Source organism: Otolemur garnettii, unplaced genomic scaffold (assembly GCF_000181295.1).
Source record: "Otolemur garnettii isolate 467f Iridium unplaced genomic scaffold, OtoGar3 scaffold00042, whole genome shotgun sequence".
NCBI lineage: Eukaryota > Metazoa > Chordata > Mammalia > Primates > Galagidae > Otolemur > Otolemur garnettii.
In genome coordinates this window covers 6,888,642-6,904,140 of record NW_003852437.1, presented here as the reverse complement: position 1 = coordinate 6,904,140, position 15,499 = coordinate 6,888,642, and the positions used below count along the sequence as shown (strand labels likewise).

Sequence of the window (15,499 nt, the reverse complement as noted above, 5' to 3'; positions counted from 1 at the left end):
AACAGAATGCAATGGGAGAGACTCTGTGTGATTTCCACACTCAGTCATAAGGTCCAACTTCAACTGGTCTGCTTGGAACAGTTGCTCATGGGATGTTCCCAGCTGCTAAACTGTAAGAAGCCTAAGCCATGTGACAGGCCATGTGTAGGAGTCCTGCCAACAACCCCAGCTGAACTTCCAGATGTCAGGAAGCATCAAGTGCCAGCCATGTCAGTGAGCTATCCAGTTGATCTCTTCCCTGTCTGTAGACTCAGCGACTGTCTGACTGCAATTTCCTGAGACACCTTGAATTAGAACCACCTGCCACATCCAGTCAGCATGCAGAGCCAACAGACATAATGATGAATTGGTGTTTTTAGCTGCAAAGTTATAAAGTGACTCACTAAAATACAAATAGATAGGCAAAACAACAGAGAGAGTTACAGTAATCTGTTCAGAAAATATTTTATATTCATAGAAAGGAAGAATCTTAAAATATAAAGCAAGCTGTGGAAATCTGAAAAGGGTTATAAATGAATTCCTTCACATAGCTTTATACTGCATGCTGTTTTCCTTTAGTAATTGTTCAGTTGGATTATAGGTCAAGCTAAAGTTTCCAAACTAAGGTTTATTTACATCTCTTTTTTGGCACATAAAACATTTTCTTACATTTTGATTTATTTATGTATTCCTGTGGGTATTTTCTGTTTTCTTTTGAGATAAGAGGAAGGAAATCTTGTGTACTCTGAACCCTTCAGTTGTTTTAAGAGGTCATAAAGCTCTCAGGAAGGCCAGATACAATCAATCCTGTATCATTTATATTCTCCTTCCAAAACACATTCAGGCTGATCTTTGCAATTGCTATTTTAACCAACCGAAGTTCTTATGCATAAAGTCAGAAATCTCCATCTTTTAAGCTACATTTTTTAAAGGTACATCTGTTTCATCCTCTTAATAATGAATGAGTCTTTGAACTAGACATGCTTACATGTAGAAAAATTATTAAAACTTTGACTAGTTCAAAATATGCTTCTCCATAAAGAGAAGAGGAAAAGGAGCATGAATAAATAAATTATGGATATAGAAAGAATAAAAAATATAGAGAGATAATTATAGGAAGGAAGCAAAATTATCTTTTTTTAAGAATAGAAAATCCTTAATTCTTTTTGTGATTTAAGCAAAAAGTATCCACAGAGCAATTGGTAGTCTTAGTGTTGAAACTTCTGCTATGGTTTGAAAAAATATAGAACACAATGTGTTGTACCTCAGTGAAAGTGACTGATGGGATTCATCAGTTCCAGAACAGAAGGTCAGAGAGACACAGGTAAGCTCAAAGGCATACTTATCCTGATGCTTCTTGATCTAGTGGCTGTTCTTTATTCTGGTGGATGTGAAGTATTTTTTTCTCTTGTTTTCTTGTTGTGAATTATTTTAGCTCACTTTGACTCAGAAGAAAAACGAATATGACGGGCTATTATTGATCATTGTGCAAGTAGGCAGTGCTCTACTCAGTGACATAAGCTTGACTTTCAACTTGAGTAAACCATAACTTTGCAAAATAATCAAATAGATTTACAGTCTAGATGAAACAGAATTCTCAAAACAAACTGGAAAAATGGAAAAAGAAAACTTGACAACCACTAAAAGGTAAAAATGGTTTGATAGTATAATCAACACCACTATGTTAGTCTATTATCGAGCAAATACCTCGACTGGGGAATTTATAAAAAATGGATTTTTATTTGGCTCACAGTTCTGCAGGCTATACCAACATGGTGCCAGTACCTGCTTCTGGTGAGGGCTATAGGGAGCTTCCAATCAAGTTCAAAAGCAAAAAGGGAGCAGGCATGTCACATGGTGGGAGAAGGGACAAAAGAAGAGGGAGGAGGTGGTGCCAGGCGTCTTTCAACAACCAGCTCTCACATGAACTAATAAAGTGAGAACTCACTCATCATCCTGAAGAGGATACCAAAACATTTATCGGGGGATCCATCCCCATGATCCAGACACATTCCATCAGGCTCTACCTCCAACACTGTGGATCAAATTTCAACATGAGATTTGGAGGGGCTAAAAATTCAAACCATATCAATCACCAAAACCAAAATTGGGAATAAAAATGGTGGCCAAATAAAAGCCAATCTAGATTTGGAGTCTTGAGGAAGAGCTAAAGATAATCTAAAAAGAGAGTCAGTAAAGGGAAAAGGAACTGATTCAGAAACTGAAACTTAATCAGGATTAGAGTAGAGGCTCCCAAGTAGGATGTTGGAATCTACCCTGTACGCTGACAAATGTGCACTCATGTGCAAAAAGGTCCGTCGGTGTGGCCTTCATCAGCAAGGGAATATCCTCAGAGCTGGTGATTAGATCCACTGGTGTCTCAACTAGGAATGCTTTATTTGTTAAATAAAGATAAAAGTGTTAAGAAAAAAGATTATTTTCAAATTTTTTTGCAAGAAGTGCAAATTAGAATGCTTTTATCATCAAATTAAATAAATATGCATGCCCAGTAAATACTTTAAATAAATGAGTTTACCACAGTTACAGAGTCTCTTCATATGGATAGACAGTAGTTTTATAAAGTTATAGCTGTTAATAAAGTTATAGCTGTTAAAGAGTCTTACAAATATCTGGGATAAAGGTGTTTCTTTTAGTGAACATACAGAAAATGACCCATTTCATCTGTTTGGTTATCCAGATTTGTATATTTCATGGTGAAATCAATTTCTCTCTCTCTCTTAACTCTCTGATAATGATACATCATGAAAATAGACCAATTGGGTCAGGGCAAGATGTGATTTTGCTTTCCTCATATACTTGTCCATTGTTTCTAAATCATGTCACTCTGTCACTACTGCTGGATTTCCAGCATTAATATGAGAGGTACTCAAATCCTTTAATATCAAACCAATCAATCCTTCAGTCTTTGTGTTGAATTCAGTGCACTGTTTTAGACTACACACACACACACACACACACACACACATACATGCACCATGGAGTACAACTTAGCCTTAAAAAGGAATGCAGTAATGTTGCTTGCAGCAGCTCAGAGGAAACTGTATATAAGAAAATTATCTCAGGAATGAAAACCAAACACTGTATGTTCTTATTAATCAATGTGAGCTAAACACTGGGTAAACATTTGCAAAAAGCAATAAAAGAATATGAGAAACCAAAAAAGTGGAGGGTGTGAGAGGGGTGTGGGATGAAGACTTGCCTATTGGACACAGTGAAGACTATTCTGGTGATAGGCACACCAAAGGTCCTGACTTAAGCATTACTGCAGGTATTCATGTAACAAATACACTTACACTCCTTTAATTAATATTTTTAAATAAAACTTAATAAAACATTATGCTGTATCTACTCAGTTTGTGCTCTATAAATGGAACTATACAGCATAACTGAGAGCACATCCCTTTTGCACAGCTTAGTGAATACTTTAAATCCACCATTGAGACCTACTGTTCAGAAGACAAGATAACTTTCAAATTACTGCTACTCACTGTCAAGGTACCTGACTCCCCAAGAACTCTGAGAATATATACACGGAAAGTCATGTTGTTTTTATTCCCACTAAGACAATATCCATTTTGTAGCCCATGGATTAAGGAGTAATTTTTACTTTCACTTCTTACTATTTATAGATAGTGATTGCTCTCATAGATCTGGGCAAAGTGAATTGAAAACATCTGGAAAGGATTCATCATTCTAAAACATACTATGAACATTCACATCTCATGAAAGAAAGCCAAAACATCAATATACCAATATCAGTAGGAATTTGGAAGAAGTTGATTCCAAACCTCATTGATGACACTGTGGGATTCCAGACTGGGGAGCAGAAAGTAAATGCAAACATGGTGGAAATAGCAAGAGAACTGAGTATAATTAGAAGTAGCTGATGATTTGACTAAATTGCTGTAATCACAAGAAAGTTTGAATCAATGAGAAGTTACGTCTTGTGGATGAGCAAAAAAAGTAGTTTTTTGAGATGGAATCTCCTTCTGGTGAAGATGCTGTGAACATTGTTAAAGTAACAGTAAAAAGTTTATAATGATACATTAAATTCATGATAATGTAGTAAGAGGTTTCTGAAGATTTCCTCAATTTTGAAGGATGTTCTACTGCGGGTCAAATGCTACCAAATAGCATCATATACTCAAGGGAAATCTTTCATTAAAGGAAGAGCCAATTAAGGTGGTGAACATTATTGTTGTCTTATTTTAAGAAATTGCCACAGCCACCCCAACTTTTCAGTAATTCCCCACCCTGATCAATCAGAATCCACCAACATCAACACAAGACTCACCACCAGCAAAAAGATTACAACTCTCTGAGGGCTAAGATGATTGTTATAATATTTTAGCAATAAAATATTTTTAGTCAATTTATGAACATAGTTTTTTATACATAATACTATTTCACACTTATGAGACTGTAATATAATGTAAACATAACTTTCATATGCACTGGGAAGCCAAAAACTTCACACTGACTCTATTGTGACAGTCACATTTTTGTAACAGTCTGGAACCAAACCTGCAAATCTCTGAGGTCTGCCACTATCAGAAAATAATACCAAAACTTAATGACCTAAGCTATTACTTCGAGAAACTGTTAACAAAAATGAAAGAACATCTAAGTCCAGTGTAAGGAGAAGAGGGTAATAAAAAGGTGTAATATATAAATAAATGAAGTAGAAAATAGAATTGTGCACTTAAAATACATCCCAATGAATCTGATTTAATAGAAAAGCTATGAACAAGTATTCAATAAATTGGAAAATTAATCTGATTGCCCTAGGTATAAAATGTTTAACCCTAAGGCAAAAAGCTGCATAGTGGGTATTTTATTACTTTTCTGCATAATAGTCTTCATTTAACTGAAGGAATGGAAGATGCCTAGAGGAGCACATCACACCATTCCCATCCTGTGCCTGGTGGCCATCATTTCACCTTATTCTAACCCTCTAATTTGACCCCAGCTCTCATGGTTGAACTTTTAAGAAGTCTTTAGATATATATACCATGCCAATACATAGTTCACACATATTTATTTATAACAGCAAAATAATACCGAGGTTTAATTCTCCTGCTACAATATGAAGCTAAAGCTTTATGGAGATAGACAATAGTAAAATCCAATAAAAAATTTACAACTCTGCTAGGTACCAAACAATTTATTTATTTTTCTCAACACTGATAACATCCTCCTTAATGTTAAATCGACTTCATAAAATGAGAACATGAAGTATAATCTAACCTTATGCAATTCACCCAAGTCATAGAATAGACCCTGATCACCGATTCTCACATACTGCCCACTTCTTAACCTACGCATTTTATTTTATTTCTATTATAAAACAAAGATTTTGACTACATTTAAATCATAACAATCTTATATATAACTTTTCTAATAGTTATTTAAAATATTATTAAAGGGAAGTTTAGAAGAAAGCTTAATTATACATTATATTTTGCCCCCAACGGAGCTTATAGATCCAAATAGATGGAGTTTATTTCCTAAACTAATCTTGATTGGAAGAAATTTCATACCTGTGGAGCTGACTTAGAAGCAATAGTTGTATCTTGAACATCTAATCTCAAATTTTTAAACATAATGTCTATTTTTTAATCCAGTTAATCCTGAAAAAGCTGTGTGCCTGACATTGAAATTGTTTTATTAATGCTACATTTATACAAAACAAAACTGAGACTATTATTTTTCTTTGAGACATTATTTTAGTTATTAACTCAAACACTTAACTCTTCAATATATTAGTCTGGGGACTGAGGATACAAAGTTGATCAAAACAGAATTCACAGCCTATGAAATTAGACAAGTGTGGAAAACAAATAATCAAATCATAACATATGAATAAATACAACACTGTTGCCAAAATAAGAAGGGATTAATTCTTTATGTAAGCCTTGGGGGGAAGAGACCTATGTAAAGAGACAGATTCCTTAACCCAAAATGAAAGCTCTTCTTGAATATACCCTAACTTCTAAATCTAGAAGTTAATACTTTAAAATTGGAATATTACTATTCAAACATAATTTCCATCACTAGAAAATACATTAATGAGATTGATTTCAAAGGTATGTTTTCTTTTTTAAATATTTTCTCTCATTAATATTTCTCTGAATCAGACTTTGAACATAGCAAAATTTGTTTGTGGTCTATTTGCACTCATAATCCATGGTCTATAGTTTGGTATTTTTATTTCACATATGTTTGCCCTTTTCTGGGTGAAATTTTCTCTCTGGTTATTTAATAAGACTATATACTGGTCTTGAATTTATTATCTGAATCATTCTAACTAAGCATTTTTTAATGTGCATTGAAACCCACCCACTAGACAGATAACATTAAACACCAGCTCTTTCACAACACAATTTCACCGCTCTCACTTATTACCTGGACCTTTAAGTAGAAGGGTAAACATTCACTCGGCAGGGAGCATGTACTATATTCTACAAAGAGTAGATTTCATGAATGGCCTCAGAACAGGTGTATAGGGTAAGTTTTACTATGATGTTGGCGTATCTATTTACATTTAAGAGTCTCAGGATTTTCTAGTCTATGCCTTGTATTGCATTGCTAGCCACAATCTGTGGGATAAATATAGAATATACGCGAAGTTATGATAAGTCTAGACTTCAAAAATCCTTCATGCTGATGGTTTTAGGGATCTTGTTTAGGTCTGTCTGATATTTTGATCCTTTTTCTCTGGTGTTCTCTGCCCTTTCTGTATTTCCATGTTTGCTTGCTCTCAAAGTATCTCTCACCTTGACCCTAACGTGTCTTTAAGTGAGTATGAGTTTATTAAAAAACTATATGCATGTATATGATTGAAAAAAAACTCCTTGACATCTCCTATTCCTAATGTTGGAAAAAAAGAAAACTGTTTTCCTGTAGTAAAACATTAACTAAGCCAGTGCTTGTTTCAAAGATCGAAAATATCCCATGATATTTTTATAAGTCCTAAAGAAATATAATTCATGTTTTTAAAATAATTACATGAAAGCTAAATGATTGTGAAAGTGGCACTTCTGTCAGAAAAGTTCTGAAAGCATAGTCAGGCATGAAGACATTATCATTTCATATAAAAAAATGATTATCCATACATACAAACTATTATTCTCACAGGAGGGCTAATATTATGTTGTAGTCTAAAGAGGGAAATGTGTGGGAAAAGTATGATTGTCCAGTTTACTAGGGAACAAGATTAGATAAAAAATATACAAAACTACTGTGATAACTTTAACTCTTTGGTTTTCCAATTTACTCATAGCTCTGGGAGATTATAAACAGATATTATAATAGAAATACAAAGCTGATGATTTTAGGGTTAACATCAGGCAAGAAGAAGTCTTCCACTCAAAGTACGTTTATGTTTTTCTTCTGGGCACTTTTCTTTAGCCCACAGTGGCTTGACCACTTTTATGCAGTCTAGCAAAGGAGAGGTGAGAGAATTTGTCTCCTGTATTTCACTGACCTGCTGGATAGCACATTCCTGTCACTGGGCATGGTTGCTTGAACCTGGAAGTTTGTTTCATCAACTTTCTTTTTGTCACATCTGGGACAGAAAGAAGCTTAAGACATCATTCTAAAGACAACACTTTGTTGTTTTCTGAATTTCTGTTCTTTGTGAGTTTGTACCTTTAAAAAAATCCACTTAGGACATCTTACCTGGAAATTTAGGATGAACCTAAAATATACATGTGTGTTATTTATACATGTTAATATACAAATACATGTTATTCTTCGCTGGACCATTCTACAAACATAATGTAATCTGGAAAAATGTATCTTCTAATTGCTTACTTCTCATTGTCTTAGCTTTAGCTTTCCTTAGGTGCTTACTTGTGTTTGAGGATTTTGTTTGCAAGATCATTTTGAGAAAGCTGTTGTTTGTTTTGTTCTTTAGTTTCTTCTCAACCTCTCTGTGCTTTCTCTATCTTCTTGTGCCACCTCAGTTTGATCTTCCCTTTCCTCTGTGCATGCTTATTTTATCTTTTTTGTTGTCTTAAGATGGCACTCTGTGCAGCCAGCTGCCCTACTGAAAACCGGGACTTATGATATTGCTATGGAGATCTGACCCTGCAGTAATATCAGTTTATGGAAGACTTAGCTATGGAGCTGTTGAACAACTTGGCACAGCCCTGTCTCTTTTCATGTCTCTGAGCCTACAGCTCAGTGCAAACTCCAAGCACATTTGGCAGGAGTGTTTCCTTATTTTGAAGATTCATTTCAGTATGAAACTAAGGATGGGTCACTCATTTTGGGAGAAGCCAGCTATCAAGTAGTAAGAACACCCATCGGTCATATGGGGAGGTCCATGTGGTGAAGAAATTAGCTGTTCACCAACAGCCAGGGAGAACTTGCTCAATCATGTGAGAGATCCATCCTGGAAATGGAAGTCCCATCCTAAACCAAAGCCTTCAGACCAATGAAGGCCTGATCAACAACTTGAATATAACCTCAACAGACTTGCCAAGCCAGAACCACAAATCAAACCATTTCAAGGAGTGCGAGGCTTGACACCGAGCCTATGCTGGGGGACTGAGGAACTCAGGGAAGAGTGCTCCCAAGCAAACCTCTGGTTCATATTTATTATCAGAAAGCAGGAAAAAGGAATTAAAAGTTACTCATCAGACATCAGCACTAAAAAGGCGGAACATGGAAAATGTCAGATAGAATGTCTCAAATTTGTTTTTGCAAAACTGCAGATGTTAGGCAAGACCTTTGCCTCCACGGTCAAGAAACCTTTGGAATCGGCAGAATCTTTACCATAACCATTAAAACTGGTATTGCCACACCTAATATATACATTAGTTCTCAGAGGCCAGTGTTCTGATCTCCCACATGTACACAAGTACATTCTCATGACTCTTTAGGTCCCTCAAGCATTTTGCAGAATCTATGCTAAATATCAGGGAACAGTTTTCCCTACATACAATTAATAAAATAATACTGAAACAAATCTTACAATATTCACTAATTTCAATTGCTCTTAGCCAAGCTTATTGAAGTATCAAACAAGGACATTAAAATGCTCCAAATTTTGTTCTTTTCTTATGATAATAGGATAAGACATTATAGAAAAACCCATAGCAAATAGAAAATGGAAAATGTATGCATTTTTCTTGCATATTAGATCAGCTGATAATTGTGCATATCCCAGACATGATTACAGTGGAAAAAATGGGAGCAAAATGAACACCAGTGGACCTCAACAAGTGCCAGATTCTAGCCAACATGAAAAAGCCAGCTGTGTTTATTTGCTTCTCTGCCTATCTTCACTTCTCCCTTGAATGTATTTTCTGCAACGTTCCCAGATATTTCATTTCTAAATGAATAGTTTTCACTAAACTGGATTATAACCAACTTCATCTTAGAACTTCCCCAAATTCTTATTTAAGAATCACATCTAAGATTTGACGCCCAGTCCAGGAATATAATAAAAGGATGTGGCTAATTTTCAACATACACAGTAGAGTCTTTCTTAAGTGGCCTTCATTTAATGGTTTTCCAGAGAAACTCACTCTGTCCGTTCCCCTTCCTCCACCTACCAAGCAGCCCACAGGACATTAAACCTTACGGGGTTATTCCCCTAAGTCCCTGTTATTCTACTTCCACTACTTCCATCTCTTTATTGCAAGTTGTTTTGATTACATTTTTGTTACATATTATGCAAATTGATTCAATATAAATAGGAAAAAGATAGTGTGGTTTGGCAAAATAGTATATAGAATGTTTGAGATTCTATAGTGTTATACCCTTCACCACTGGAAAAGAGTATTAAAAATGCACTACTTGGGAATAAATTAATAAAATTTGGGGTAAGTTATAAAGCTAAAGAATGATTATACAGAGTGATTTGCAACTCCTTTTAAGTTTTCATTTCACTAAAAATAAAAATGACATTGGAAATGGCATATATGATACCACGATAGTCACCTTCAATCACTGTAGAAGGAGCCAAATCTATTACTTATGGGCCAACGTTAAAAGTAATGACTAAAAATTGTGATATTTTTAAGGAATGGCAAGCACATTGTTTTGAAAAAGCTTAAATTCACAATAAAATGCAATCATTTACATATAGGTCTCTTTCTTTCCAGATTTCTTTCCAAATCATTAGTTACTCTCACTAACACCCTGATTGTGATTCTATTTGTAATCTTTCCAAAGAGTAATGTGAAATAAACTCTAGCCCATCCTTTTCATCCAACGTTGAAAATGCAGGATATTTGGAACTTACAAACGTTTTATTTGTAAATGGTCTTATTATATCTGGAAGATGCAAAATGCCTAACATTATCTTCATACTGACTTCCCTAAATTTACCTTATGTAGGTAGATGTTAAATGACAACTCTTCTAGAAGCAAGCAGGTGTGGGCCTGGCTCTCGCACTGCTCAGCAGGAAGCTGACATTTCAGCAGTGAAGTTCGATGTATTGGAGCATTGTTCCAGCCATAACAAACTGCCTAAATTATAAAATCCTGGCAACATGTTCTAGCCATTAAGTCATATATCCCCCTATTTTCAGTGTGGAAAGCTTTTATTAATTCATAAAAGGGTTTTCTCAGCTGGGAGAAATTGGAAGCTGGCAGAGCAAACAACAAAAACAGGTCCACTCATTTCCCAGCTGAAAGATTTGACCAGATACATTAGCATTGGAATTATTTTTGAAAAATTCCACCCTCACTGAATGCTATATATATATATATATTTAACATGTTACTGCAGACTCAGATTTCCATCAAATTGTATTTTGCAGAATGTCAATTTCTAAGGAAAAGGATGCTAGGGATTGGGATTATTCAGAATCCATGAATCGATTTGGGACTGATGGATAGCTTAGCAATACTGAGTAATCCAATCCATGATCATGAAAAATCTTTCCATTTAGGTTTTTTTAATTTCTATGAATATGGGGTGCGTGTATGTGTGTGTGTGTCTATGGAGGTATAAGAAATTGATTCATGTGATTACAAAAACATTAGGAAATGCTATGATCTGCAAGCTGGAAACCCAGCAAAGCCAGAGGCGTCATACTGGTTCAAGTACAAAGGCCTGAGAACCAAAGTGTCAATGGTGTTAAGTTTCAGGGTAAGAGAAAACCAGACTCAGATCAAATAGCCAAGCAGAGTGAACCCTCCCTTCCCCTGTTTTGTTTTGTTTTGTTTTGTTTTGTTTTGTTTTTGCTCTATTCAGGCTCTCAATGAACTAGAGCCTGCCCATCCTGCCCTGTCCATATTGGGAAGAGCAATCAGCTACTCAGTCTACCAATTGAAATGCTCATGTCACCTAGAAACATTTTTATAGACACATCTGGAAATAACATTTAACTATATGTCTGGGTAACCCATGACCCAGTCAAGTTGACACATAAAAGTAACCATCACACATGGTTTATACTTTTCAGCATGCAGGTTTTGCACATAATTTGTCAAGTGTATTCTGTCTGCTTGAGAAGTAACCACCGACTAGAAGAGAATATTCTGAAATTAAGCATTCACCAAAGGACTGAATCCTGAGGCCTGAATAAACTATGCCAAGAACTCTACAGTAATAAAGATGTTTAGGGAGGAAATTGCACTGTATCCCGTTTGTGCTCATGGTGACAAATTCTCTCAGCTTCTGTTTTTTGAAATCTCCATACTGCACTTTGATTTTTCAAGTACACTAATGCTTCTTATAGATTCTAGTTGGCAAAACTTTCCTGTCATGAATATGTCATTTTAAAATGTTCTGGCTTTCAGAATACGTTAGAAAGTCTGCCATCAGCTTCAGCATTGCCCTCATGAAAATAGTTATGTTTTTCCTCAAATTGTCTTCCTTTCTTTTTATATTTGCCCTTGATCTCTCCTTTTCAGAAATCTGATTCTGATGTGGTTAAGAAGTAAGTCCAAAATTTTTTTTTTGGAATTTAATACAATTCCTTAATGTGTAATTGATCTCCTTCGTCAGTTCTGTTCACCATTATTTCTCGAAACATAATTTCTTGCCTTATCCTTCCTTCTGGAACTCCAAAGTGTGTATGTCATAATCTTTCACAACGTTCCTTTATGTATCTCATGTTGTTTTGTTTCATTTTTCCACAATTTTTCTCTATGCTTTAGTTTCAATCCTTCCTATCAATTTTCTTTTGCTGTTTCCTTCTGATGCTGAACATATTCAATGAGCCCTCAATTAAAGATATTGATTTTTTGGCTTTCATTTGCATGTTTCTAAATACATATTATTTTTTGGTGATATTACCAATTTTTATGCAGTTATGTTTGAATTTTTTATGTTTGTTAACATGTTGATAGCAGTAACAGTACATTTTTTCTTATAATTTTATCATACGAATCTTATAAATCCATGATTCTATGGGTGTTTTTCCTTGGACCACACATCCTTTCCTTTCTTTGGGTCACATATCTTTGCAACTTAACAGGTCTCTCAATTCCTTCACATGGCAGACTTGGTTTCTAAAATGACATGGAGGCTGAATTTGATGTGCATGTCTCCTTAGACATCCTGACTTTTTCTTTTACAGACAGCTGGAGTGCTGGATGGCTCACCATATAATCCAATCAAAATTAAGCATGGCCAGAGATGGTTTGCTGCGGCCTCCCTTAGTCACATTTCCACTCTAGTTTCAAACATCTTTAAGGTCACAGTCTGTCAGGTGTTATTGAATGCCCTTCCCTCAGCCAGGACTTGGACTTTTAAGCACTGTTCAACTGTATGAAATTTCATTCCATGTTTCCATCCCAACCCCTAGCTGCCCTAGGACTCAGCTAAGGTCCAGTGGGAAGAAATTGGCAGCCTTGTCTGGAGGCCTCTTCAGTTCCAAATGGTCACAGCAGTCAACACAGCCATCAGAAGCCCCACTGGAGTCTTTCTCTCTAATGTATTCTATGATAACATGACTTATGTTGTAACAATTCCTCCTGATTTAAATTGTGAAAACTATGCTCTACTGCTAGCTTCTATGTAATAATTGGAGGCACAAAACTTGTGCCATGGATTTTTAAGTGAGTTCTTGTAACTATCTTAGGGATATGGCAGCACACTAATGATGACATATTACAGCCCCTACCTCTACAATGAAAACTATCAACAGACTCAGATGGAGGAGAGAAAGTGCAGAATGTTAGCACCAGACATCACAAAGAAATTACATTATTGTTGTTTAAAGTTTTTAAAACAAATTTTTAGACTTACAGAGGTATAATTTACATAGAGTAAAATCAAAACTTGGTAGGTTTTGTGGATTTGGAAAAATTCAGACAAGTGTATAACCACCATCAAATTAAGATATAATGTACTTCAGTCACAGCATGAAATCTTCCTCATGGCCAGTTAACCTGTCCATGCCGAACCACCCAGTGTATAGGAATGACTGAGTGGATTTTGGCCTACAGTTTTGCAATTTCTTAGCATTTGTACAAACAGAATAATGAAGGTGTACAGATGCTGTGTTTTGACACCAAACAGGTATTCCAAAAGTTCTGGCAAGGTCAAAATCAGCCAGTTTGATTGTTCCTTTGTCATCGATCAATAAATTTTGAGGTTTTATGTTTTGGTGAAGAACTGTGATGAAACACAATCCCTCTGTACGATTTGATATAAATAACTCTCACCAAGTGAAGAATCCATGAACTGACCAGGAGAGAGAGAATGGAAAGAAATTCAAAGATGAGCTATAACCTGGAATCCTGCATGAGCACATCTGGAAGACTGACTATATCTGGATGATGATGTTCTTTTAACAGAGGAATTTCCCAAACTGCAGTGCTAGGAACCCCTTCCACTTCACTTTCTGGTCTGATTTTCTTCATGGCTACCACTTGACATGTAGTTTGGTGTTGACTCATATACACCACTCTGTCAGTACCTACTCCAGTTTTCTCTGTTTTGGTATAATCTTCCATAGCTGATCAATAGGTATGGCACATCCTCAGCACCTCTACCCGGCTTACCATCCTGCGGTGGCCACAGTGGCAGCTGCCACCTTGACGTCACTCCTCTCTCCATTAAGCCCTTTTTAATTGTGTTGTTTGTTTTCTTTATAATGAAATTTGAAAGTTCTTTACATAATTCTGGTCACCAGTCCTTCATCGCCTATATACTTCTCAGATACTTTATTTCTGTCTGTGGCTTGCATTTCTTTTTCTAGGAAAAAGTGGTATTTATTGAAGAGCAGAAAGTTTTATTTTGGTGACTTCTAATTTATCTCTTTCTTCTTTGATGGATTATGCTTTGAGTGGCCTAAGAAATTTCTCCCTAAAATTTATAATCATTTCTGTCATATTATCTAGAAGTTTAAGTTTTAGGCTTTTTTTTTTTTTTTTTTTTTTGGGGACAGAGCCTCAAGCTGTCCCCCTGGGTAGAGGGCTGTGGCATTACAGCTCACAGCAACCTCCAACTCCTAGGCTCAAGCGAGTCTCTTGCCTCCGCCTCCCAAGTAGCTGGGACCACAGGCGCCCGCCACAACGCCCGGCTATTTTTTGGTTGCAGCCGTCATTGTTGTTTGGCGGGTCCAGGCTGGGGATTCGAACCCGCCACCTTAGGTGTACGTGGCTGGCGCCTTAGCTGGTTGAGCTGTAGGCGCCGAGCCAAGTTTTAGGCTTTAAATTTAGGTTTATGTTACATTTTGAGTTAGTTTTGAATTTAGTTTCAGGTCTTAGTTGAACTTCCTCTTTGCACATGGATAGCCAATGGTTTCAGCATCATTTGTGAAATATGACTTTGTATTAGTGGTTATATTTCTGGTCTCCTTTTCCTGTTCTAGCAATGTGTTTAACCTTTGCTAACATTGCATTTCCTTGATCATAGGAGATTTACTTAAATCTTGGAATTAATTCATTTTAAAACTATAGCTAGTTTGCACATTAACGTTTTATCATGTAATATCTTAAATTTCTAAGTATACTTGTATTTTCTTTCTAGTACTATTTGCTTCTCAACTATTTTACATCTACTGTATTTAATCTAAAATGTAAAATCTTACCATGTTATCAAATATTGGAAAATCAAATTTTTTAACTTCCATTTAGGTTTATATAATATAGTATATCCCCAAGATCATTACATCAACATCGTTATCGAATAAGACCTCGATCTTTCTCTGACCTAAAAACATCTAAATAGATGATTAAATTTGCTTAATCATAATACTAAGTAAACTAACATACTTACATCAGAATGTTTCAAAAACTATTTGACGTAATAAATTAGACATCACTGTGTTTTCTCAGGGTTTTGTTTGCCCTGTTGGTAGAAATGAATTAATGGTAGCTAGCATAACTGTCAAAAAAATATTCCTAGCCATACATACTCATATTAGAACTTGTAGCCACATTCAAAGTCTCCCTGTCATATCTGGAAATTTTCCAAGCAGTTGCTCACATGTAATCACCAATTAGAATGTCAGCTAAAGTCATCCTGCAGTGCCTGCCATATTTTCTATTTCCATTTCTGATTCTTAGCCTATGCCAATCTCCATTG

At 35.7% G+C, this 15,499-nt stretch overlaps 1 pseudogene; it reads right to left on the bottom strand.

The window, feature by feature from the left end:
- Positions 1-6,563: 6,563 nt before the first annotated feature.
- LOC100958387 lies at positions 6,564-13,923 on the bottom strand (annotated as a pseudogene).
- Between the last annotated feature and the right edge of the window lie 1,576 nt (positions 13,924-15,499).